This window comes from Gorilla gorilla, chromosome 17 (genome assembly GCF_029281585.2).
Source record: "Gorilla gorilla gorilla isolate KB3781 chromosome 17, NHGRI_mGorGor1-v2.1_pri, whole genome shotgun sequence".
Taxonomy (NCBI): domain Eukaryota; kingdom Metazoa; phylum Chordata; class Mammalia; order Primates; family Hominidae; genus Gorilla; species Gorilla gorilla.
This window is the reverse complement of record NC_073241.2, coordinates 82,867,278-82,893,477: the sequence shown is the minus strand read 5'-3', so window position 1 is coordinate 82,893,477 and position 26,200 is coordinate 82,867,278. Positions and strand designations below refer to the sequence as shown.

The 26,200-nt window shown below is 36.3% G+C and overlaps 1 protein-coding gene across 2 annotated transcripts in view; it reads left to right on the top strand.

The window, feature by feature from the left end:
• The window catches only part of LOC129528167 (uncharacterized), a 262,066-nt gene that overhangs the window by 161,714 nt on the left and 74,152 nt on the right, over positions 1-26,200 (top strand). Inside the window, exon 1 of one of the 2 annotated variants that reach the window (XM_055367979.2) lies at positions 12,971-13,194. The exons of the other annotated variant lie outside the window; for it this stretch is intronic. The gene's annotated coding sequence lies outside the window, so the exon portion shown is untranslated. Of the gene's footprint in view, positions 1-12,970; positions 13,195-26,200 lie in introns of those variants that run through there. 2 annotated transcript variants of the gene reach the window in all.

Below are 26,200 nucleotides of genomic sequence, written 5' to 3'. Positions count from 1 at the left end.
GCAGCCATAAGCACTGGGTCCACTGTTCAAAGCAAAAAGCTGGTAGAAGATAAGAAAGGAGTGGAGAGTCACTCTACCTGACCTCATTAATTACCAGGAAAGCAAAACCTTTCCTAGAAGTCCTTCCTGCAGTCAGCCCCTTAAATGCAGAAGAACTCAGTTGGCTGACCCTAGCTCCAAGGCAGCCTGACAGAGAACAGGCTTGTCATAATGGGCCAGATGAGTTGTGATTCATTGCTTGGGGACAGAAGAACTCTGAACAAGATCAAGGTTCTATCAGCGATAAATAAGGGAGGCTAAGGTATTGAGGAACCATATAATGTTATTTACACTACCTACTTTCTAATCTGCCTCATCTACTCACCTTCCTCTTTCTCGTCCTGTAATCTTATTGCATGGAAGAAATTTTTGATGAAGACAAATTGTCTATTTTTCTTAAAATCATTTTTTTAGCTAGTGGTATGTCTCGAACACTTTCCTAATAGTTCATTGAGATAAAGTCATAACATTTTTTTTTCTTTCTTCGCTACCCTCACTCATTGCCCCATCGGGATTGACTGCAAATTGCAATTTTCTATAGAAAGAATCAGTAATCCTTTCTACACAGTGGCCTTGGTGATTTCAAAACTTTAAGAACATTTAAAATATTCAAGTTCTTTCTCCAAAAACTGGTGACTTTCTGCTGCTGAGCTCCTGAAAGTTTTTGAGAAGAAAGTTGAAAGGTCGAAAATGGTGCTGTGTTTATTTGAATATCTGAAGGGTAAACTCCAAGCTACTTATCTGAAAACAAATATTCTCTGAAACCTGCAGAGTAAAGAAGTATAACTTGACATTTCTTCTGCAAGAAAAAAAACAATAAGATGGTGACTTTCAAGACCTCAGTCAATGACTAAAGTTCTGTGACCACAGTGAGGTACGGTGTCTGAACTAAATGTTTTCCTTAAATATTTTAGTAATTTAGAACTGATATTCTATGTATATCATGAAACAGAAAGACCAGATAAGCTATAATATGAAAGCAATATAATTCAAATTAAATGGAAGAACACATAATAAAATACAAAACTTCTCAAAAAAAATCTCCATTATGCCTGTTTGTAGCAGTATATATTCCTAACTGTATTAATGTATAATAGTTAATACAAATCAAAAAGCATATAATAAAAATGTAATTTAGTATTCTTTGGTAATAATAAATATCATTTGTTGAGTAGTTAATAAAATTATAAGTGCAAGTCCAGAACATTTTAGGTTCTGTTTAAAAAAAAAAAAGCAAACACAAATACTCATTGTTCTTGGTATTATGTGTTCAGCATATTACTGCGGTAACCAGGGCAGTAATGTCAAGACAAAGGTCAGGGTTGGCTTTAAGAAAGAAGCCTGAGGACCGGAACTACATAGAGGCCAGAAAATCAGTGTCTACATGCTAAAGGCAATTTTCAGGAACAAGTACCAGGAGCAGATCAACAAAACAAAGAAGATCAACAAAACAAGTAAGGAAGGTGGTTTTATGAACCCAGAGGGGCAGTGGTTATGAGTTGTGGTGCCACTTTATTCAACCTTATCTGCTTGGAAGTTTTTCTCCTACACCATTAAACCCCTCACTGAACCAAACTTTGTACAGACTGCAGCCAAGAAGGGCTGTATTATGGCTTTCTTGGACCTCTTCATCCACAAAAATATTAAAAATTGTATTTCATGACTTAATGTTCTAATTGTGCTTTCTTAGATTCTGTATTTGTCTATTTGGCATCGATTCTTCACAGGGCCAATACTGAATTTATAATATATTATTATTATCTATATTCTTGTTGCTCTGGCATTTGGGAGCCTTGTAGACCATGGAGAAACTCCTCCGCCTAGGGCTAGCTAATTCCTAAAGATAATAACAATTTGCCTATGAACGCAAGCCTTTCATATGCAAACCAACCAATCCATTAATTACTTCCTTATCTAACTCTCACACACTAAGCCAATGTTTGCCCTGCCTTAAATTATCCCAGGGCCAAGTATCACTCAAGTGGAGGCCATCCCTATAGCCCAAAGCCCAGCCGGAATTTTTAAAGCAAGCCCTGTTCTAAACTGTTTGCTCTGCCCTGTTTTTCCTATGGAAAACCCAATAAAGCCTGTGGTCTAATGCTTTCTCTTTGCTCCTTTCTGCCTTCTGACAGACACCCATGCCTTCTCTGTGTCCCTGCATAGCATGAGATGTCCCCTCTCTGCGACCTTTGAGTATGATAAACTTCTTTCTTCCAAACCTCCTTCTCATTTCCTCCTATGAAAACACAATCTTTACCAACCATATCATATACAACATTTACATTCTCAGAATATTGAGTTGGAATAAATATATTGATATTATGCATTAAAACATTTAAAAATCTGTAAGTTCATTTTTTTTTTTCTGATTTTAAAAGAAATTAAAATGTTCTTATAGGTCCCTAAAAGTATCATGGGCCTTTGACAGTAGGTCATGTCTGCCTAGTGGACAAGTTGACTGTGGAGTCAGAGATGGCTTGCTTTTGCTGACATCCTTGTAAGCTCTTGAGAAACTGAATTAGAAACAGACAATGGTCAGTCTATGTGTAATAAACAGAACTCTGGCCCACAGACTCTGCAGCAACCATTGCAGGAAACCAGTTACAATCTCTTAAGATTGGTCCAGAATGGTCACGATTTGGTCAACAACTGCCAGCCTCCTTATTTTTCATCTTTTTTTTTCTTTTTTCCAATTCAGAACCAACCAGAGAAAGCTAAATGTGATCCCCAAACCCATCACATAAGATGTCTCACTCTTTGCTAGCCTACCTCCATTGACTCCAGTGCTGTCATGACAATGACCTCAATTAAAACATGCCTAACACCTTTCCTTTTCTCCACTCTGAAGCTTCCCCACTGCTTTGTCTGCCTTTCAGCCTCTGACAAGTTCAAGTGGTGGCATGGATGCCCTTGCTGTAGCAAGCTCTGAATACATAGCTTATGTTTGTTCTCATTTGGATGGTCTTTATTTCCACATGCCCTATCTTCCTTGAGGTTTTTAGTTAGGACACTTTCTTCCCACTGAAAGCCACCTGTCCTGTATATCTTCTAAAGAAAATGTTGATAGTATGTTCCAAGATGAAAAACAGATAATCCAATGAGTTTATCTATAAAAATGTAAAAATACAAAATTTCTAAATGTCTATGCTTCTTTTTTCAGACAAAATTCTTACATGAAAGCCAGAAACACAGGAATCTCATCTTCTAAATATTTTCTTTATCCTAAGAAAACACAAAAAAAGTGAATAGAGTTAAGTGTAGACTAACAGCGCCAGTACAAGTATCACCTGGGACCAAGTTAGAAATGCAAAATTTTGGCTCCCACTGCAGACCTACTCTGGAGATCTGATGTACTTTGAGAACCATGGCTCTGAAGAGACTATCCTGGATGGGCTCTTGAAATTCTCTGAGGCTTACTTTCTTCATATATATACAACATAGTTACAAATTCCTTGTTTCCAAATTTAAAGGTTGGTTGTGAATATCAAGTTATTAATGTCCCGAAAACATGTTTTCATGATGCTTTCTCTGAAGAAAGAAAAGATGAACTCTGCTATATAATATTTTTAAAGTCTTTAAGAGAGGAGTTGGGTTTTATTTTAGACAAGCAATTGAAAGTAGGTGGGATTTAAATTAGTTTTAAAAAGGGAAATGACATTCTAGTTGAGGAGAAAGGAGATTGTCAATCACTGTGCCTCCTTCCTAGCTCTTCAAATATGGCTAGCTCCAGGCTGCATATGACGATGATCCTAAAGTTGAGTCCCAGAAGCTACAGTGGATGAGTCACTTATACATAACACTTATTAGGTCAGCCACTTAATAGCTGTGTTTCATTGAACAAATTTTTCATCCTGTTTGTAATTTCGTCTTCTTACCTGTCAAATGAGAATAGGAGTGCGTATTAGGCTATACAAGAAGCATGGCTGGAGAGGCCTCAGGAAACTTACAATCATGGGAGAAGGCAAAGTGGAGGCATGTCTTACATAGCTGGAGCAGGAGAAAGAGAGGGAAGCAGGAGGTGCTATACACTTTTAAACAATCAGATCTTGTGAGAACTCACTATCATGAGAAGAGCATGGGGGGAAATCTGCCCCCATGATCCAGTCACCTCCCAGCTCCCACCAGATCCCTCCTCTAACACTGGGGATTACAATTCAACATGAGATTTGGGCAGGGACACAAATAAAAACCATATCAGAGTGAAAATATTTACCTCACAGTGTGGCTATAAGCAGTAATTGAGATCACTTATATAACACATTCTTCCCAAGAAATATTAGCAGGAAGGATAAGAATAAGATATTGCATAGTTTTTTTCTGTTACGCTGATCTATGCAACTGTAATTTGACTTAAGTTCCTCTCAGATGGTGTTATGGGACTATTCTTATCGTTGAGTTGCATCAATAATTAGCTCCCCTGTTGACTCTGGTATCTGTGATTACTCTCTCCTTTTATTTAGAATACTTTGCCTTTGATAATTGCCATGCTAATAAGTAGCAAGGGATATTTAAGCCCACCAGTCAGGCTGTTCTTTTTGTTCCTGCTGATGTCCACATGGAGGTATTGACACCCAAGACTGATGGCACAGATATTTGTTCAAAGACACTGATGTCTAATGTGGAGGTGCTACAAGGGTGGCCACCAATATAATCACCATCCTAATGTTGCTGTTTCAGTAACATCTTCATCACCACTACCAATGTTGTAATTGCTGATGTCTCACATTCTAAATGTCCTAAAGAAATTGTGGGAAAAAAAGAGCTCTCTTTTTTTTTTTTTTTTTCACTCTTCTTTGACATTCCTTAAACCTGTTATTTGGTCCTGAGGCTATGAGATAGTTTGACTGACATTGCTGTGCTATTTAAAAAATCATGCCATTTCAGCTGGGTGCAGGGGCTCACACTTGTAATCCCAGAACTTTGGGAGACTGAGGCAGGCAGATTGCTTGAGCCCAGGAGTATAAGACCAGCCTGTGCAACATGGTGAAATCCTGTCTGTACACAAAAATACAAAAATTAGCTGCACATGGTGGCACATGCTTGTAGTCCCAGCTACTCAGGAGGCTAAGGTGGGAGGATCACTTGGGCCCAGAAAGCAGAGGTTGCAGTGAGCTGAGATCATGCCACTGAGCTCCAGCCTAGGTGACACAGTGAAAGCCTGTCTCAAAAAAACAAAAAAAAAAAAAACAAAAAAAAAACAAATTATGCCATCTCATCAGTGCTGCCTAATTATGTTCGAACCAAGCTCTGTGTCTCTTATTTATCAGAAGGCCCCTTCTTCCTTAATATAAATGGTGCCTTATGGGTTCTACCTGACTAATTCTCTGAGTGTGCAAAGAAGACCTTGAGTTCTAGACAAAACACAGTCTAAGTTTGGGTTGACACCTCTTATACATGTATTCATAGAAAAATATGTGTGTGTATGGAGACATTTTAAAGATGTAAAGCCTTATAAGAACAATGTAGTAACAACCCATCATTATCGTCATGACTTTAACCTTGGTGTGGTGGACAGACTTTAAGGTGGCGTCCATGATCTTCAGTTCCTAGTGTTCATGCCGTTGTGTAGTCCCAGCCCCTATGACTTGCTTTTAAACAGTAGAATATGAAAGGTGATGGGCTGCCCCTCCCATGATTGTTATTACATAAGATTCTATCTTGCTTGAAGACCCACTAGAGCAATTTCCTTTCACTGGTTTTGCAGAAGCAAGCCAACATGAAGTAAGTGGCCATGCTAGAGAAGCCCATATAGTAAAGAAGTGTAGGAGCCTGTATAAGCTGAGAGCAACCTCCAGCAAGAAACTATAGCCCTCAGACTTGCAGCTTCAAATAAATGAATTTTACCAAAAACCCAGAGGAGTTTGGAAGTGGCTACTTCTCCATTTGAGCCTCTGCTAAGACCTGGATTGCAGCCCCATGAGATTCTTAGGCAGAGGAAACAGCCAAGCCATGTCCAGATGCCTGACTCACAGAGACTGTGAGATAAAAAACTGTGGTTTTAAGTGGCTAACTTGGTAGTAATTTGTTGTACAGCAATAGAAACCTAATACTCCATGTTAAAGAAACGAAATATGGGGGGAGTCATTTTATTATGAATGCTTGAATACCCTTCTTACCTAATTTTTTAAAGATGTCTTAACCTGTTTTTAACACGCATTTATTATTATGGCTGTCGAGTAGTATAGTTTGCTTTATTACTATTTCCATTACAAAAACAATTAACAGTTTATGCCTAATGGAATTACAAAGGTGTATTTTAAGGCATGTGACCTTCATAGTAAAGAATTAGGGATTTCCAGTTAAACATGATTAAGCGAACATACGTTTTTATGTCTGCTTAATCAAGAAACTCACTAAAATAGTAATAAAAATAAAACAGGCATAAATCTAAAAGGAGCTAAAGAACAGGGAAAGTGGCAGTACTAGATGAAGATTCCAATTACAATTTTTGATATTGGAAATGCAAAAGGACAAGTGGCAAGGCAACTGACTTGAAAGAGGGAAGAAAGTTCACATTTAACTGCACATGGAACCCCAGAAACACTTAGGAGTTTAACACGGCAGAAACCTTTGAACATGGGAGCACAGAATAGTATTAAAAATAAGAGGTTCTAAGTCTCAGTAAAAAGCAATTAAGTCCTCTCATGTCCTCATCTCAAGCAACACAATTAACCTCTTCCTGTATTAACAGAAATAGAAGTTTTCTATATAGAGAGAGTGTATCTTGGGGGTTCTAGATTTGGGGACATAAGCACCTGAAGGCAGACATGAAGCATAATATTGAAATCAAGACAACAATTCAACAGTGATACAGGGGCTTTTAGAATGCCTTACCTCCCCAGTTTTCCCCAGCTCAGCTCCTGAACAGGGCAAAGAGGATGACTCTCTGGAAAAACTAAAAAGTCAAAAAGAAACTATCTCTGGACGGTGAGAATTTGAGAATTTACTAATAAAAGAACTCAGCTAGCCAATATTTCTGGGAAGCTCATCGGTCAAACGGATCCTTGTTTATATTCATGTATGCAGAGTTTGCATTGAGGATTGTAATGACTCAAACACAGACTCACAGGTGTTCTCTTTCCAGTGATGGTGTACTACATATTTTGGAATAAGTCTCTCATTGAGAACACCTAAGAAAGGTAGGCAGAACTTTTAGAAATTATGTTTGAATGCATCAGAGAGCTGCTAAGATAAATGATTATGAGGTCTAAATCCAATCCAGGAACATTTTCAGGACTTCTGGACCCATTTCCTCGCAGAGGTTATATTTTGTAGAGGGCCAGATAGTAATTGTTTCTGATTTTGTAGGCCATTTGGTCACTGGCACAACTGATCAACTCTGCCACTGTAGCACCAAAAGTAGCCATAGACAATATTACATCAATGGATATGGCTGTGTTTCAGTTAAATTTTATTGATAAAAACAGATTTGATGAACGGGCCGTAATTCCCTGACCTCCACTCCAGAAACATTTGTCAGTTATGAATGAGGTAAGCTTTCAATATGCTCATAGCACTAGGGGGACAAAATTTAGTGCTAGAGGCCCACAAAGAAGAAGATGTGAGCGGCTTTGGATTGGGACCCTAAAGGGTTGTTCTTTAGAAATAAAAGTAGGCTGGGAGCAGTGGCTCACGTCTGTAATCCCAGCACGTTGGGAGGCAGAGGCAGGCAGATCATGAGGTCTTGAGTTCGAGACCAGCCTGACCAACGTGGTGAAACCCCATCTCTACTAAAAATACAAAAATTAGCCAGGTGTGGTGGTGTGCACCTGTAATCCCAGCTACTCAGGAGGCTGAGGCAGGAGAATCGCTTGAACCCAGGAGGCGGGGGTTGCAGTGAGCCGAGATCATGCCATTGCACCCTAGCCTGGGCGACTGAGTGAGACTCCTCTATCTCATTAAAAAAAAAAAAAAAAAAAGTAATCTAGAAATAGACCAGTCCTTGACAAGATTAAGACCTGGCTTCAGTTCATCTCCATCCCTGATTGGATTAATTTGACTGGTCTTTACTAACAGGCTAACCTAGCCTTCTCAAAGCATACATATATTCTACCAGGATGATAATATGATCTTTCATAGCCTTCTATTAATACTATAGTTTCTTACATATAAAATATTCTGAACTATGGGAAAAGACAGGATCAAATGGAATAAAACTAAAAGAAACATTTGACAATAGAGACAGACCCACAGGGGATAACAATGAAATAATAAGAAACCAGTTTTAAAATATGTTCAAGAAAATAAACAAGTGGAAGAAAATAACTTGCAGATTGAGAATTTTAGGCTGAGAATGGAAGTTATAAAGAACTGATAAAATTCTAGAGTGGAAAAATAAATTAAGAACTCAAAGACTGGATTTAACAAGAGAGCAGACACTCCTGATGAATTAAACTCAGAAAGGCAAGTGATGAACAACAGAAAAAGGTACATAGAAAACATAAGACATGGTAAAATAATCTAAAACATGGGTAATTAGGGCCCCAGAAGAACATAAGAGGGGAGTAAAATGGAAAAGTGATATTTGGACAGATAATGACTCAAGTTTTCCCAAACCAACAAAATTGCACCAAACCATGGATTTAAGAATCACTACATAATCCAAATAGTTTTGAAGCAAAACCAAAACAAGAAACCTAGGAACGAATAGTTGGATTATTAAAACCCCAAGCAAAACCAAAACAGAAACCTAAAAATGTTGTAGAAAAATTATAGAAATTCAATGCAGAGGAAATCTAAGTGCAGCTAGAGGGGGAAAAAAAAGAAAAAGTGATAGCAATAAGACTAACAGCTACTTCTCAACAGAAACAATGTAACCTTGAAGACAATATAACCATATTTGCAAAAAGTGCTCCAAAAATATCACTCTTGACCTAAAATGCAATACCAAGTAAATATTGTATTCTAACAAAGGGGTCAGCAAAATGTGATTCACAGGCAAAATCCAGGGTGTTATCTGTTTTTGTAAGCAAAGTTTTTTGGGGGAACAAACCTAATTATGCTCATTCATTTACCTATTACATGTGAATGCTTTCATGCACTAGAATAGTTGGAATATTATGACCCCAAAAGCCTAAAAGATTTACCATTTGGTTCTTTACAGAAAAATGCTGACCCTTCTAAAGTAAAAATGAAATGCAGCATTATTAGCAAAAACAAAAAGTGAGAGATTTTTTCTTGGTAAACCTGTTCAAAAGGAAATTTGAACTAATAAACAGAAGTGAGAAAAATGAGCAATAGAGATAGCAAATAAGTATCAATAAATGAACATTGATGCTATAAATCATAATATTTTGTGGGCTTAAAATGTGTTTAGAATTAAGATATACCGCAGCAAAAGCATATAACTTAGGACAGAGTATTTGGAGCTAAATGTTGTAACACCTGTACATTATTTGGTAGGTGATATAAGTACTAATTTATGTTAGACTTGATACATCAAAAATGCGTTTAGCAAAGTCTAGAGTAAACACTAAAATAATAGCTTAAAAAATATAACTACCAAATTAATGAAGTAGAAAAAATGAAATAGAACAAAGAAACAAAAAACTAATCCAAAAGACAGCAAACAAAAAGAGGAAGCAAAGAATCATAGAATAGTCAAGAAAATAAGAAGTAAATAGTGAGGGGAAAATCTTAATCCTAAATATATTTGACAGCACTATATTGCATGTGAATAGAAAAAACACCCCAAGTAAAGGTTTGAGTGTTAGATAATATTAAAAAGTTAAAAAGACCAACTATATTTTGACTCTAAAAGCCACATTTTAAATGCAAACAGAGAAACTGATAGTAAGCACACACACAAAAGACTACGCCAAAAAAACAAAAATAACACTAGCCCCAGGAAAGGTCTATCTATATTGGTATTAGACAAAAAGACTTGAAGGTAAATTTTTTAATGTACAGAGAGGTATTTTGTAATGGTAAATAGTTTATTTCACCAGGAAAATATAAAACACCACTTAAAAAAACCCCAAAAACCAAGTAAATGGAGACATAGTGGGGAATTTTAACCCACCTCAGCACATGATAGAAGAAGTAGGTCAAATAATTCCTAAGGATATGAATTTGGACAACATTACTAACAAATGGTTCAACTGACATATATAGAATGCTGCACACAATAGCATGCAGAATGTGTGTTCACTTTAGATACATAAGAACCATTTACCAAAAATAAACATATGCTGGCCCATGTTGTCTGTCTCTACCAATTAAAATCATATAGAATATATTCTTTGAACATTAACAAATGTCATTTATTTCCAGTTTTTAAAAATCTACATTTATGTTATACATTATCCATAAGTTTGGCTTTTGCGATATCCCACAAGTCTCAATAAATGCTATGTTTCTTATAATTCAGTGCCAAACATTTTCTAATTTCTATTGTTGTGTCATCCTTCACCCATGAATTATCTCGAGATAAACTTCTTAACTTCCAAACTTAGGGAGCTTTAAAATTTATCTTGTTGTTATTTCACCTGCATTTTACTATGTTTAAAAATATATTCTATATTATTTTAAGCCTTTGAAATTGGTAGAGACAGAATGCTGAGCATAATCTCAAGAAGTTAGGAAAAATAAAACTGATAGAGAATAGAAGACAGAAAATAGAATAAATAAGAGCAGATAGTAACATAGGAAATAAAGCTAACATAAACTAAACTGAAAGTTAATTCTTGGGGAAAAAAACGACAACACTCATAAACCCTTAGTAATAGGAAAAAAGGAAAAAAACACTAAAAACAGCACTAATGAAAAAGATGAAAAGCCACTAACAATCTTATAGACACCAAAAAATGGTAAAATGTTGTAAATAAATATGAAAGTTTAGAATAAATGGGAAAATAAAAAAGCATATCTTACCAAAACTGAAACTGTAAAAAATCAAAGTTTATATGGTCTTATAGTTATTAAATAAATTGAATCTGCAATTTAAAAACTAAGCATAAAGTGGCTTCATCATTAGCATCAAATTCATGCATACTATTCTAGGGAACGGCAAAAGGGAGATATAATTCCTAAGTCCTTTTAACTTAGTAGAAGTATGGACATTAGACTTGAAAAAATACTTCAAAAAAGAGATCTTAAAATGACCAATAAATATAAAAGGGCCTCAGATCATTAATAATCAAGGAAGTGCAGCAAACAGAAGAAAATTTCAACAAAATGTGTATTTATATCTTAGAAGGCAAAAGAGCATACAACGCTTATAAAATCAAAATACTGTAAAAATGAACATTCAGAAACTGAGAAGATATTTCAGAGTTTGAAAGATCCTAGCAGAAAATCTTTAAAAAGAATATGTGGAAGATGAGTTGAAGAAACATCTTCAAAATCAGAACAAAAAAAGAAAAAGCTGAAGAGAATGAGAATGAAAAGAGAAGCCATTCCCTGCCCCACCCCCGCCATGATATCTCACATGAGTTGGATCCTTACTATTCTGGGCCCCTTATTGTGAGAGTCTATGGTTTTTCCATTCTTGTTATGCATGAAAGGTAATATGGAGAGCTATATATATTTTAACCTGCTCAATAATCAGCATGAAGATTTGGGAAAGGTTTCACCAATCAACACTCTTTCATTGAAGGCTGTGTCTTCACTGCCTACAACAGAGGTTTCCAAACTTTTCCAGATTAGCTATTCATTTTCAAATTTTACTCATGTATTTTATGTACCAATATTTATGACTACCCTGAAATGTTATGTTTGCAATGATAAACTGCAAAATCTATGTAAATTTATACACAATGACTATCAGAGCTTCTGATAGTTATTCCAAAAATACTCATAATAGTAAAGCTCAACTGTTAGAAACATTAAAACCATATGCAAATTGCTGAATAAAAGACATGTTAGCCTCAGTTACATTATGTATAATATGAGGACATCCTGACTCATGGCAACACTGCAAATATTAAATGACTCAGCATCATCTTTGTCATTAGTTATTATAAGCATTAATTATTAATATTGTCATTATCGTTTCACATTCAATTGAGCTGATATAATTCTATGCCAGAGCAGAAAAAATTTAGTTTATCTGACAGAGGCTTTTTGTTGGTAACTGCTCAGTTTGTATTCTGCTTTTTCAAATAATGAAAGAGGTTCACTAGCCCATGTTAGCATTTTTGTATATTACTACTAATCTCCATACACCAGCTTGGAAATCACTTGCTAAATTAAGGAAATAAGGAAATCTTAAGATCTACTTTTAAATTGATGATTTATAGAGTTATATCAGAATACTTCTTTTTTTATTACTCCATTTAAATCAAATATGCTTTTAAAGCAGAAATAAAACATATTCAATAAAAAACCTTGAATAATAGTGATATTATTTAGGTTGTGATTCAAGTTATAGGTAATTCACATAGATCTCCAGAATCATTTTTCTGCCTCATAATGGATATATAAAGTTATATGCATAAAATATGAGTAAGTTAATGCATCTGATATGGAAGTGGTGTGCTTGGTGTCCCACCAGAATATTTGTGAATAATTTTAAAAGATATTTCATTTTCAAAGCCTCCTGCTAACTGGAGGAAAGGAGAGGGGCTTCAACTGCAAATAGAGGGACTCAAATTAGTTATGAAGTCAAATGCCCAGATGAGAGGATGATTTAACACGGAAATGGGGTTCTTGAGGAACCATGTTTTCCAGAGCTTTTACATAATGCTATTCCAGAGGCTAGAGATTTGTATATTCATTCTCCACTCTCAGATCCACCCTTTGGAGTCCTCCAAATACTAACGTATTTACCGGCATTGTGGATGTCATCGCCATATTCTTTCCAATCATTTCATATCGAGCCATGATTCAAACCTCTGGTTTATTTCACTGCAAGTGGACCTTGCTTGAGAGCCATTAGAACGCGTTTTTGGAACGGTTTACTATGGCTAGTGTTCCATTACTGGAATGCTAAACACAAGGGAGTTATTTACATCCTACTGCTCAAGGTCATCGCCAAGGTCTAATTGCAAAAATTCAAAAAATTGCAACCTCAGGCATAAATGGATTAAGGGAAAAGCCCGACAATTACACCGAATGGCCAACATCATAGGACTCCTGCAATCCAGGCCATCGCAGGCCAAGGTTTTTGAAGGAAGCCCTCAAAGAAAGGAAGACCCTTTTATTATCTGGATTCGTGTGAGTTTGCCATTTTGCCATCTGGTGGTTTTCTGCTGTAATTACAACCATTTACCAGTTGACAGGGAAACAATTTCACCACAGACTTAATGAGATTTCTCAAAATCTTGTGATTTTGAGAAAAGGGAGGCAGCCATATATAATTATTCCAAGAGACATAATAAGAAAGCCCAAAGAGAATTCTGATGTCTGTGGCATATGCTTATGATTGCAGTGATCCTAAAGGAAATCTAAAAGACTGAAGCTGACAGATACTACCATATGCTATAGTTTGAATGTATACCCCAGATCTCATGTGTTGAAAACTTAATCCCCAAATTCATACATTGATAGTATTTGGAGGTAGGGCCTTTGGGAGGTAATTAGGATTAGATAAGGTCATCAAGGTGGGGCTCCCATGGTGGGACTGATGGCTTTATAAGAAGAGGAGGAGGGAGCTGAGATGGCATACTCTTGCCCTTTCACCTTATTATCCCCTCTGCCATGTTATGATGCAACAAGAGGGCCTTCTTTAAATGCCAGCACCATGCGCTGGGACTTCTCAGCCTCCACAACCATGAACTAAATACACTTAATTTTTCAAAAAAATAAATTGCTGTTTGTGGTGTTATGTTACAGCAACAGAAAACAGACTAAAACACCATATTACCAGATGCCACATAGATATTGCTTTCTGATGGTGTGTGTGTGTGTCTCTGGATGTGCAATGGATATCTTTGCATCAAGAAAACAGCTTGAGAAAGTGTTCTGACCTACTCTAGGAGAAAACCAAATAATAAGCATAATAAAAAATACCTCTTTATAAATACAAACATGCATAATTATGTCAAAATGCTTTCTACCTTAGTTGTAACTCTGAGATATCTAGTAAGACATCTGTTTCTCAGCAGGGGCTCCCCAAAAGCCTAAGTCATAGTTAAAAGGGAAACTTAGCTAACCTGGACCCACACTTTAAAAATTCATAAGTTAAGTGATCTTTTGTTTCACCTTAATTTTTTATGATTGTTTTTGTTTTACCTCATTTTCATGTTATTGCAGTATAACATCACAAAGAGAGTCTAGACATTTTACCTTTAGTCATTAGAAATCCCCATTATCTCCTGGTATCTTATGATTTTAAATTTCTGTTCATGGGACCTAATGACTATAAACAGAGTGAAAAATGCAGCTTTGAAGTCTGGAATTCCTCTGGGCTTTTTAGAAATGATTCCTTCTTTTAACCTGTGAAGAATCCCTCATTAACAGATCCATCCTGCAATATTTGAAAGGAACTTATACCACCTACAGTGCCTTAAATTGCACCATTAGCAATTCAAAACATCTAGTTTGCCTGGGAGTGGGTAATGTGAGAGAGAGAGAGAGAGAGAGAGTGTCTGTGTATGTGTGTGTGTGTGTGTGTGTGTGTTTGTGTGTGTGGAGTAAGGACACATTACAGAGAAACTTAATAATTTGTTCTGAAAATGACTGGTCGTGACTATAGAATGCCTGGGTAAACCCGAGATCATGGATGGTGACCTCCCACTTGTAGGCTTAAGTATTAATATCTATATAGGCTAGTATCAGTTTTTATGTCTAAAAATTACTTTGTGTTTGAATTACATTTCTTTTCTCTTTTTTCTTTTTTGTTTTCTGAGCCAGAGCCTTGCTCTGTGGCCCAGGCTAGAATGCAGTGGCTCAATCTTGGCTCACTGCAAACTCCACCTTCCTGGTTCAAGTGATTCTCGTGCCTCAGCCTCCCAAGTAGGTGGGATTACAGGCCTGAACCACCATGCCAAGCTAATTTTTGTATTTTTAGTAGACCTAGGGTTTCATCATGTTGTCCAGGCTGGTCTCGATCTCCTGACCTCAAGCAATCCTCCCGCTTCAGCCTCTCAAAGTGTTGGGATTACAGGCATGAGCCACCGCACCCAACCACTGAATTACATTTTTGTTTATGTTTTGTTCAAAGAATTATGTCTGTTCATTTGCTCAAGAGAAGTATTTTAATTGGAACAGTTGAAGAATGTGTGTGCTGGATGATGCCAGAAGTGTTTGTCTTCGACATTGTCCATGGCCTGGAGAATCTTGAGAAGCGCTGATTTAGTCAGTTCTTCCAGCTTGCATCCTGCTGACTCCAGAGATACTTGTTTTCTTTTCTAGGCCAGTGGTTGTAGCCCACAAAGACAAATGTTGTTAGGAACTGAATGCATCAGAATCTGCCACACATTTCACTCAGGAATTGATGATCTTCTCTTTTTCCTTCTTTTCTCCAACAGTTGCTTATATTCCAAGCTTTTTTTTTTTATTTTGTTGTGCTATAGGGACTTGTATAATATTGTCTGCTCACTACTTCTTCCACCTTCTGAAACCAGCAGAGCATTTTTTGGGAAAATACTCCAGGGTCTTACCTCCTAACTCTAATCCAACCATGGTGAACACAATGCTGGGTGCCATGCTCTTATAGCCTCCATATTAGACTATAGTTGATGGTGCAAGGATAAGCACCTGACACATGGAGGACCTATCATAGCTGATGCTTGGAATGTTTGAGCTTGGGTATCTAGAGATAATACGAATCAGTCCCTCTCTGACAATGGGTGGGAAGTCATGTTTGAGAGCTGGCAGCCATTGTATTTTCCAGCACATTAAGGAAGCCAGTTTGCCATAGGAGAGTATGAGGTTGACCTTTCCAGAAAGTAGAAATAATTTTGCAGCGTTTCAATCCTAGATTCTATTTGATCCTGAGGTAACTTACCTTTCAGCTGTTACAAAAGATACCTGTAATTTATTGTATATGTCCCTTAAATATATTTTTCATTTTTGGATAACTTTGTACAGTTTGAGTTGACGTCAATGGACATGCAGAATGTTTCTGCTCTGGCAATTTTTTTCCACACATGTACATTGTAGAAAAGCCTTGGCAAGTCCATAGCTTCTGACACGGACCTGTGGTTCCCTTGTTTTCTCCTTAGAGGGCTAAAGAAGACATTTAAAAAATGGAGTAAATAGGCCAGGCATGGTGGCTCATGCCTGCAATCCCATCACTTTGGGATGCCAAATCAGGTGGATTACCTGAAGTCATGAGTTTGAGACCAGCCTGCACAACATGGTGAAACCTCGTCTCCACTAAAAATACAAAAATTAGCCAGGCATGGTGGCATGTGCCTGTAATCCCAGCTACTCGGGAGACTGAGGCAGGAGAATTGCTTGGACTCGGGAGGCAGAGGTTGCATTTAACTAAGATAGCACCATTGCACTCCAGTCTGGGCAACGAGAGTGAGACTCCATCTCAAAAATTAATAAATAAATAATAAATGGAGTAAGTGAAAGTAATAAAGGAAGTGGTCATATAAAAGCAGTTTTGAGAAGGACTTTGGACAGGGCTAGTTCCTGCTTGACTTCTCAAAGCCCAAGTGTGCTGGGATAATGGGTCCTAATGTCCCTACAAAGTCTCTTGTCCAAATCTACTTGAAAATGCAGCTTATTTCTCAGAGTGATTGCATGTATTCATTAGATTTAATTACTGAAAGTTCTTTTCTATTTGCAAAGTAGTTTTAAGCATAAGCCTTACTAAGATTTGGCTTCTTATCTGATAGAAATCTCACCCAGCTCAGAGGGATTCAGGACAAGTCCTTATATTTGATATCTACAGTGAAATCAAAATGTAATCCACAGTGAACTTGTGCAAGTTTTTTATTTGCCTGTATTAAAAGTAAATTGTACCCTAATTATTCACTTTAACATTTGCTACCAAATATGGTGATTTCATTGTTGTTAATGATGACTTAATACCTTTCTAGGGAAAGGTTGCATTAGGTGAAAGGAGTACTTGACCCCATCAGTGTGAACAATTCAGTTAGTGGCAGTATATTCTCTAATTAGGAAAAATGCTAGAAAGACTTCCTAAGAGTCCTGTGCAATGGGGGAGTTGACCATCTCTATGAAATTGTAAGAAAATCTCATTATAGAGACCATTGTAGAAGCAAATGGATCAGGTGAAGCAAATGCATTTAAAACATTTTTCTTCACTCAGTGGAGATTGCTCCAAGCTTATGATTTTCACCAGCTGCTTTACCACTTCCTCCAAAAGTCTCTGCAGAGAGTCCTGGGCTCAGAATAAGCTTACAGACCTTAACGTCAACAGAGCTTTTCACAGTAAGAGTCTTTCCCCACTCTTCTAATAGTTTGAATCTGTTTCTCCCCTGAAATCCCTTATTTCTGTAACTGTCATGCCTTTCTCAGTGCCATTAGTCATAACTCTACTAATTTTTAGTTCACTGCTGCTAGATCGGTTCCCATACAGATTTAAGTATATTTAAATATAGCTGCATCGGAAGGGTGTCATGTCATACATTAGTCAACTGAACCACTCTATCAACACCACCACCTTGAAATAAAGAGAAATTTGATTCAAGTGCATACCTGCTACATCTACATTTATCATTCAAACGGGGAGAATTTTGAGAGTAGAAGTGAATACTATTTATCATTCTACTGAATCAATAGGTGAAAATTAAACATTTTTCAGAAAGTCAGGAGTGAAAATTCAGAAAAGACATAGAGTTTCTTAAATTTAGGGATTAGGATTCTATTCACACTTCAGTTGGATAGGGTGGTGTGTCCACCCACCCAGCTCCCATTTATTTCTCTGAAAACTACCTTTGGTTTTGGAAAGTCTTGTGTCATGACCCCTGCTATGTAGAAAGGTGGCCAAAGACTCCACCTTTCTGGGAAAAACTAGAATTTGAGTTGAGCCAAAGTAGTGGTAGACCCAGAACAAGATTAGCCAATCAAATGGTTTATTTACCAAGCAATTGAAAATTGGGATTCAAAAACACTGGTTAGTCTGTCGGTATTTTAAACTGAAAGATCACATAAGCAAGGCATTGATAATCACGTGAACGTAGACCCAGGGAAATTGCTTTGCAGAAGAAGAAAATCATGAAGAAGACATGTAGAGTGAGGCAGAGTGATAATTCCATGTGTTTCAGAGAAAGTGGAGACAGGGATTGGGTGTGCCTCTGCTTTTTTCCGGTTCTGGGTTCCATGATGTATCTGGGACCACAATGCACTTGAATATTCTTAAAATGAAGTCTCCCTTTTATGTAAGATGGTTTAAGTACATCTCTTTTGCTTGCAACCCAATATTTCTTAACAAAGGTTTATATTAGTTTAAGAAGCTCTTTTCCTGTATATCCCCTATTAATTCCAACAACGTGGGCTAAGCCTTGGTCTTTGCAATGAATGTCAATATGAGAAAATTATAATTACTTATTAAAAGTAAATATGCTTTAATTTCCTTATGGAATCTAAGGACCAATTAAAATATGCCTTATATTTGAATTGACATATAATTAGACTTGATGGGAGAAATGGTATTAGGAATCTAATTTTCCGGTTATTCCTCCTTGCTTCAGAGTTTAGCTGGTGTTTGCCTTCAACAACAGGAAATACTTATGAGGTAGGAAGGCTATGGCATATTCTCCCTAGTTCTTTTGCTCTTATTATTTTTTATTTTTTCAAACCCAAATGGGCTACTCCAACTTTATCAAATTCCTTTAAGGTTCTGAACATATGCTAACTTTCAGGGAGCTTCAGATATGGTAGAGTTTGGCTCTGTCCCCACCCAAATCTCATCTAGAATTGTAGCTTCCATAATTGCCATGTGTTGAGGGAGGGCCCCGATGGGAGATTATTGAATCATGAGGGTGGTTTCCCCCTATACTGTTCTCATGGTAGTAAATAAGTTTCATGAGATCTGATGATTTTATAAGGGGTTTTCCCTTTTGCTTGGCTCTTATTCTCTCTTGTCTGCCACCATGTAAGATATGCTTTTCACCTTCTACCATGATTGTGAGGCCTCTCCAGCTATGTGGAACTGTGGGTCCATTAAGACTCACATGGGTCAAATGGTAGTTCAACTCTTTTCCTTTATAAATTACCCAGTCTCAGGTATGTCTTTATCAGCAGCGTGAAAACAGGCTAATACAAGGTGCAAAATTCTAACATACCAAGTTCTGAAGATTCAAGTAAAAGAAAAAAAAATGGGAGTGAAAAAGCCCACTTATCACATTCTATAGGAGGAGTGAAAACTGTACACATGAAGGAAAGTACACCTGTTTATATAGCATAGATCAGCAGTATTAAAGGGACAATCTGGATCCAGAGATGATTTCAAAGGGAATAAGTGAGTTTTATCTCATAAAAGCATTACAACACATTCTCATTTCCATGGAGATTTGTCTTGCTACAGTCAAAAGGAAAACAGAAAGAAAATCTGCCATGGTAATTTAGCGATGAAAAATTAACAACTGCTTTGTTGTTTAATGATTACTCTTACCTTCTGATATCTACCTGATAATTAAATAAATTATAATTATTTGTAAATATTAGAAGTGACCTTGCTATAGAAGGCTAGAAAGCCAATGTCTATTGCTAAGCTGATTTTTTCTTAGTTTACAGTTATAAACTATACTGCACATTTATTAACTGATATACTGAGACTATCAAAGGGCATTGAATAACTGAATCTGAGATCACAGGTTGATATTTTGGTCAAATCATGACAACCCTGTAGTTAAAAGGTTTATATATCATGTCGATGCCTCCAGAAGCATTAGCTGGCCTCATCTTTGGTAACAAAAAGAGGCTTCATTAATCTTCATGAGGCCATATTTTCCCATATTTAGAGGAACATATTAGTATGCAAAACTTGGGAATATGATATTTCATAAACAGCTATTTAACATATTGCAGCTAATCAATCATATCTAAGATTTTTTTCAATACATGCTAAATGGTGGTTTTATAAAGTGCAGGCCTTATGTAGTGCAATGGTGTTGAAGAACTGGACCAACCTTAAGTTGGATATTTAAATGTGGATTTTCAAAAAGGATGTTGTATCATTCAGGGTTCAGCCAGAGGAACAGAATCAATAGAAGATATATATTAAGAGATTTGTTACAAGTAATTGGCTTATATTATTGTAGGAGCTGGCCAGGCAAGTTGGAAATCCGTAGGTCAGAACATCAGGAAGAGCGAGCTGGAATTCTCAGACGGGGACTGAAGCTGCTGTCCCCAGGCAGAATTTTCTTCTCTTCAGGGAAGTCTCACCTCTGATTTAAAACCTTTGAACTGCCGTTATCAGCGCTGCCCTTACTTAAAGTTCAACTGTTTATAGACTTTAATTACGCCTACAAACTACCTTCATAGCAACACCTAGATTAATGCTTGGTTGAATGATTGAGAACTGTAGTTTAGCCTGGTTAGTACATCAAAAAAGAAAATCACAGATGTCTAGATAGTGCACTAACACACAAAGTGAACCTCAGGTGTAATCTCATGTTTCTTAGTGTTGAAGTAAATTAAGATGGAGACCAGGCCTGAAGAATCCCTGAGCAGACAAAACCAGTTAGCCCTCATAAGTGACCTCAAACTCGCTTAAGTTGCAAACATGCGTGAAACTTAGCTTGGGTCGTTTCTGGTAATGCTTGTGTTAGACAGAAATAAAACTTAGTCCCAGCCAATCACAAGCAGTCAACCAACATACAATGATGTGATCTGGGGCTTTTCAACAAGGTACCTAAAACTAGGCAAAGCAATCAAATAATTCCTTGTTTTGTTTCTGTATTTTTCTTTTTTTTAAAGCTATTATTTTAGAATCAGGGGTACATTTGCAGGTTTTTTACAAAGGTATATTGTGTGATGCTAAGGTTTAGAGTACAAATGAAACCATTACTCAAGTAATGAGCATAGTATCCAATAAGTACTTTTTCAGCCCTTGCCTCCCACCCTCTTTTCCCCATCTAGTAGTCCCCAGTATCTATTGTTCCCATGTTTATATCCACATCTACCAAATGTTTAGCTCTCACTTATGAGTGAGAACATGCAGTCTTTGGTTTTCTTCTCCCATGTTAGTTCACCTAGGATAATGGCCTTCAGCTTCATCCATGTTGCTGCAAAGGGCATGATTTCTTTCTTTTTTATGGCTGCATACTATTCCATGATTTATATGTACCACATTTTCTTCATCCATATCACTGTTGATGGGCACACCTGGGTTGATTCCATGTTTTTGTTACTGTGAATAGCCCAATGGTGAACATACAGTTGCATATGTCTTTTGGTAGAACAATTAATTTTCCTTTGGGTATTTACCCAGCAATGGGGTTGCTGGGTCAAATGGTAGTTCAACTCTTCAGTTTCTTGAGAAATCTCCAAATGTCTCTCCACAGAGGCTGAACTAATTTACATTACCACTAACAGTGTATAAGTGTTTCTTGTTCTCTGCAGGCTTGCCAACATGTTATTTTTTGACTTCTTAACAAAGCCATTCTGATTGGTGAGATGGTATCTCATTGTAGTTTTCATTTGCATTTCTCTGATGATTAGTGGTGTTGGCATTTTTTCATATGTTTCTTGGCCACTTGTGTGTCTTTTGAGAAGTGTCTGTTCATGCCCTTTGCTCATTTTTTAATAGAGTTGTTTGGTTTTTTTGCTGGTTAATTTGTTAAGTTCCTTATAGATTCTAAGTACTAAACCTTCATTGGATGCATAGTTTATAAATATTTTCTCCCATTCTGTAGGTTGTCTATTTACTCTGTTGATAGTTGCTTTTGTTGTGCGGAAACTCTTTAGTTTAAATGGGTTCCACTTGTCAATTTTTGTGTTTATCACAATTGCTTTCAAGGACTTAGTGAAGGCCAATATCAAGATGGGTATTTCCTAGGTTTTCTTATAGGATTTTTATAGTTTGAGATCTTACATTTAAGTCTTTAATCAATCTTGAGTCAATTCCCAGCATCATTTATTGAGTAAGGAATCTTTTCCTCATTGCTTATTTTATCAACTTTGTTGAAGATCAGATGATTGTAGGTGTGTAAACTTTTCTTCAGGTCTCTCTATTCTGTTCCATTGGTCTGTGTATCCAACAGCAGTACCACGCAGTTTTGTCATCGAAAAAATAAACCTCTTTAAGTTTGGTTCATTCTTCATAATTCTCCAATTAATTAATTGTTGTTTACTCAAATACACACTAAATGTTTATTGTGCCCCAGATTTTTCTTTAACATTAGTGACTGGTTAATTCCTTCATGAATCAAATGCATGCCAATTCCAAGAGATCAAGTTGAAAGAGACACCCTTTTTGTTTTGCAAATCATGGGATTTATGAAAAAGATGAAGCATGGGTGATGGAGAGAACATTCTCAAAGAAGCATAATCTCCAATTTGAGAATAAACATTTCCGTTTTGCTTTGAGTTGGAAAAAAAAAAACCTCTCTTTTTCATCTTAGCATTACTCTAACAACAGGTGACTGTTATCCTGCACAAATGTTTTATTTCATTGACATTGTCTCTAAATGATGATTCGGTGGCAAACCTGAGCATGAGTTCTGAACTACTACTTCTCTTTCTGTGTTTCACAGACCTTAGAAATTTTATTGGAGGATGTCAACCGGGATTAATGAAAGTATTTTCTATTATATCATATTTAAACACATAGATGACGGGAGAGTAAACTAACTCATAATAAATAGCATGTGTTAATGCTTTCATCTGAATTTAAAATGGTGGTTTTCTAATAAATTTATCATGGGTTAGTATTCTATTGGTCAAAATGGGTTATTATACTTTATTTAGAAATGATGGCATTTCTCCCTGGTGGTAATGGTTCTTTCCATTTCAGACATTCACATAGCCAATGGATGCGATTTTGTGTGTGTTATTTGGATCAGCAGATAAAGATGACAACAAGCTATGCTTGTTGTTATCTTCTAAAATCTGACTGACTGACATATTGAATATTGCTCAGGTCTGGTAACTCTGTAGTAGTTTATCATCTATTTCTTTTATGTGTATTTTTCTAATGGCTTAAAATGTCAAATTTTTATATTCATTTGTGTTAATGGTTTGACAACCTGTACAATCCATGTCATTTATTTCCTAGTTTAGAACAAATATTTGTATTACGTGTTGTAAATGTCCAGTGCCTCTGCATGTCTGGAAGTGGCATCAAATTCCTTTTTTCTTTGTTTTTGTTTTTGTTTTTTCTCATTTTTTTCATTCCATATTACAACAATGAAACTAACAATCTCAAAAAAGTATTAGTTACCATTACTGAGTGCCTATTATTTGCCACTAATCCCGCTAGGAGCTTTACAATTAATCTCTTCTTATCCTTTACAAACATTCTTGTATAGTTTTATTTTTCATTTTATAGATAAGGAAAGTAAGAGTTAACGAAGTTAAATACCTGGCTTAAGATCACACAGCTTCTTCACATTTGAGCTGCTAGTTCAGCTTGTATCTCTCTGTTTCCAAACACAAGTTCTTCTCTACCATTTCATCTATCAAGTTAATTTATTATTTGACAATATACACAACTGTAGATACCAAGGGAATGGTGATTTTCAAAAGATGAAATCTTAAGTCAACTTTTTCAGGTAGGTAACTGCCTCCAGAAACTCTCTCCTTTAGAAACGGACTCCATACAACTTATAGGGAAATATCAAAAACAGTCAGAGTCACCATGAACCTCTTTAATTCTTACTATGGTTTGAGATTTAGAATTCTTGGGGGTATGGAGGATTTAATTTAAATAATATAAAACTTACTTTTATATTTACATGTATTTAAAATCATGATGTCTAAGCAAATTAATTATACAATTAGGATCGTAGGGCAAATGTTTAGCCCGTGTTGTGGGACTGGCTGATTTAAAGCACTTTAGAAGTACCATTAACATAAAATATTGCTGTGCTCCTTTGAACAAGATCTACTTATTATCTATTCATTAAAGCTGATCAAAGAATTTTGCTTGATAATGATTTGTTAGCCTTCTTCAAGTTTCTATATTTACTGAAAAGTCATTAACCTGCACTCTTTAAGCATATCATATAATGGCTCTGGTTCCATACTAATCATGATTGTTCTCTCCAAGTGGTCCTCAGCAGTGAAGTTTTTCTATATATAGAATATGCTTAGATCATATGTGGTGGGTTGTTTTTTTTTCTCACAAAATCTTAGATATCCAGACAGAAATAAAGTGTTGGACTGCATTCAGAAATGACCATTGGACAGATATTTTGATGAATTTTGCTCAGTAGTATCAGGATTTATGGTTGTAATGGCCCCTGGAGCCATGGGACTACATAAAGACATCATACTCCAATTCATGGTTATTATTTTGGGTTATTGTATTTACCCTCATGAAACCAAGAACCACAAACCACATGAGAGGTTTATAGTGTGACAGATGGCTCACGCCCATCCCATCTCAAAAGTCTGCATTAATATTTTGAAAAGACTTAGTACATAAGAACTCTTTTATTTCAGCCCAATTTTTGGTAAATCTGTTTCCAAATCCTGTCCTCTTGCCACTCCAAAATAGGAGTGTTCATATCACATTACATCACATGGTAGAGAGAAGGGCAGAGGCAGAAAGAGAATGTTATTAGAAAAGAGTAATGAGAAAACATCCCCATAAATTAGGTAACATTGATTCTCAGAAGACACATTCTCTTCCTTATAATCTCTGAGAATCCAGCTATAGTCAAGGAAGGATATGTCAATTTGAAAGGCATGGCCTAGGGCCTTCTCCATGGCCAGAGACACTCAAATTATATAAATTCTATGTATTGTGAACAGATGAAAATCATTTACACACAATAGGGTAGGGGGCATAGCCCAGCTTAACAGGTAGGAAAACACAAAGCTGGATGGCACTGCTTAATACAAGTTGACAGGGATCTGAAACAGTGCCTCATCTGAAGGACATGGAGAGAAACATTTTTAAGCAGATGATTTTTAACATCAGGAAAGGATTGAGGCTGCAAGAGCCACATGACTTTTTTTCTGATGAATTAAACTTGCTTTTTCCTTCCAAACCAGTGAGTGTGTACAGATACTTCCAGAAGTACCTGAGTGTTCATTGTACTCATATGTGTTCTGCAGACATGAAGTCTATAATAATATTATGCTTTGAGCTACACTACCATGCAATGGAAGAGAAATTGCTATCTTGCCCTATAGCTTCTGTGCTTTCTGCTAACTGCCACTTTCACTGAGTATCTCAACTTAATTTCCTAAGTAAATAGCATTAAACTTGTCACTGCTAATTTTCTCTCAACATCTATTAAATATCCACGTTGTGGATTTGTTTTTGACAGGAAAATTTAGGCTGGTTCCGTTTTATGTTTCAGAAATATGTCAAGGGAAGATTAGCTCAGAGACAATACCTGTCATGAGCCACAAAGAAGACAGATGAGTGTGTACATGAGTGTGTACAAACTTAGCTATACAGTTTCTTTAAAAAATTAAATCTGATTACCTGTCTATAAGTGCAAACTATTTTGATTAAATTCTATAAAACAGCAAAAAAGAATTTTAGTCAGTGTGCCAATGTTTGCTTTCAGAAATCACATCAACCAACTGGTTTTCTGCCATTTGTAATTGTAATACTAATTCTGCCACTATGCATGTTGAGAGAGGTGACAGCAACATTTTCTTCTTATTTTTAGGAAGCAGTTGTTCTTTTAGGGACAGGTCCTTCAATTCCTCTATGAAAAAAAAAAAATCACAAAGGCACACATAATACCAAAATTTGAATAAAATTTCAGAGCATCATGAACACATTTCTACCTCTCCACAATCCAAATGTAACCATCTAGAGCATGGATTTTTGACCTTGTCCTAAAATTGTATAGTTCTTGAGACTTGTGATATCATATTAATCAATTTTGCATTATTCACAGAGTCTGATTCAATGCCTTGAAATAAACTGGTTCTTAAATATCTGTAGAATTGATTAGCATAGAAATAAAGTAGGATCATTTTTACATTTACATTGTTAAGACCAATTATTTTTTTAAAAAAGATATTTTAATATCTGCTCTGAGACAGAATAGAATCCAGAAATTGAAATCAACTCACACATACATGGTAGACTTATTTTTAATAAAGGTACACAGGTGATTTAAGAAGGAGAGTATATCTTTTTAACAAATGGTGCTGTAAGAATTGGCTATTC